The following is a 1,471-nucleotide window of genomic DNA, read 5'->3' on the forward strand; positions in this document are numbered from 1 at the left end:
CTATGCCTGACCTAAAAATGTACTACAGAGTAATTGCGATAAAAACTGCATGGTACTGGCATAGCAACAGACAGNTAGACCAATGGAATAGAACTGAAGACCCAGAAATGAACCCACACAACTATGGTCACTTGGTCTTTGACAAGGGAGCTAAAACTATCCAGTGGAAAAAACACAGCATTGTCAACAAATGGTGCTGGCACAACTGGCTGTTATCATGTAGAAGAATGATAATTGAGCCATTCTTCTCTCCTTGTACTAAGGTCAAATAAGGATCAAGGAACTCATCATAAAACCAGAGACACTGAAACTTATAGAGGAGAAACTGGGGGAAAACCTCGACGATATGGGCACAGGTGAAAAATTCCTGAAGAGAACTGTAAAGGCTTGTGCTGTAAGATCGAGAATTGACAAATGGAACCTCATAAAATCGCAATGCTTCTGTAAGGCAAAAGACACTGTCAATAAGAGAGAAAAGGCCACCAACAGATTGGGAAAGGATTTTTGCCAATTCTAAATCAGATAGGGGACTAATATCCATTATATATAAAGAACTCAAGAAGACAGACTCCAGAAAACCAAATAACCCCATTATAAAATGGGGCACAGAACTAAACAAAGAATTCCCAACTGAGGAATATCGAATGGCTGAGAAACACCTCAAAAAGTATTCAACATCCTTAATCATCAGGGAAATGCAAATCAATACAACCTTGAGATTCCATCTCACACCTGTCAGAATGGCTAAGATCAAAAATTCAGGTGACAGCAGATGCTGCTGAGGATGTCTAGAAAGAGGAACACTCCTCCATTGTTGGTGGGACTGCAAGCTTGTAAAACCACTCTGGAAGTCAGTCTGGCTGTTCCTCAGAAAATTGGACATAGTACTACCAGAGGATCCAGCAATACCTCTCCTGGGCATATATCCGGATGTTACAACTGGTAATAAGAACACATGCTTTACTATGTTCATAGCAGCCTTATTTATAATAGCCAGAAGCTGGAAAGAAACCAGATGTCCATCAACAGAGGAATGGATACAGAAAATGTTGTAAATTTATGCAATGGAATACTTCTCAGCTATTAAAAACAATGAATTTATGAAATTCCTCGGCAAATGGGTGGATCTGGAGGGTATCATCCNGAGTGAGGTAACCTAATCACAAAAGAACTCACATAATATGCACTCACTGATAAGTGGATTTAGCCCTGAAACCTAGAATATCCAAGATACAATTTGTAAAACACATGAAACTCAAGAAGGAAGATTAAAATGTGGAGACTTTGCCCCTTCTTAGAATTGCTAACAAAACTCCCATGGAAGGGGTTACAGAGACAAAATTTGGAGCTGAGATGAATGGATGGACTATCCCCAAACTGCCCCACGCAGGGGTCCATCCCATAATCAGCCACCAAACGCAGACACTATTGCATACACTAGCAAGATTTTGCTGAAAGGACCCTGATATAG

The sequence above is a fragment of the Mus pahari genome, chromosome 5 (assembly GCF_900095145.1).
Source record: "Mus pahari chromosome 5, PAHARI_EIJ_v1.1, whole genome shotgun sequence".
Lineage (NCBI taxonomy): Eukaryota > Metazoa > Chordata > Mammalia > Rodentia > Muridae > Mus > Mus pahari.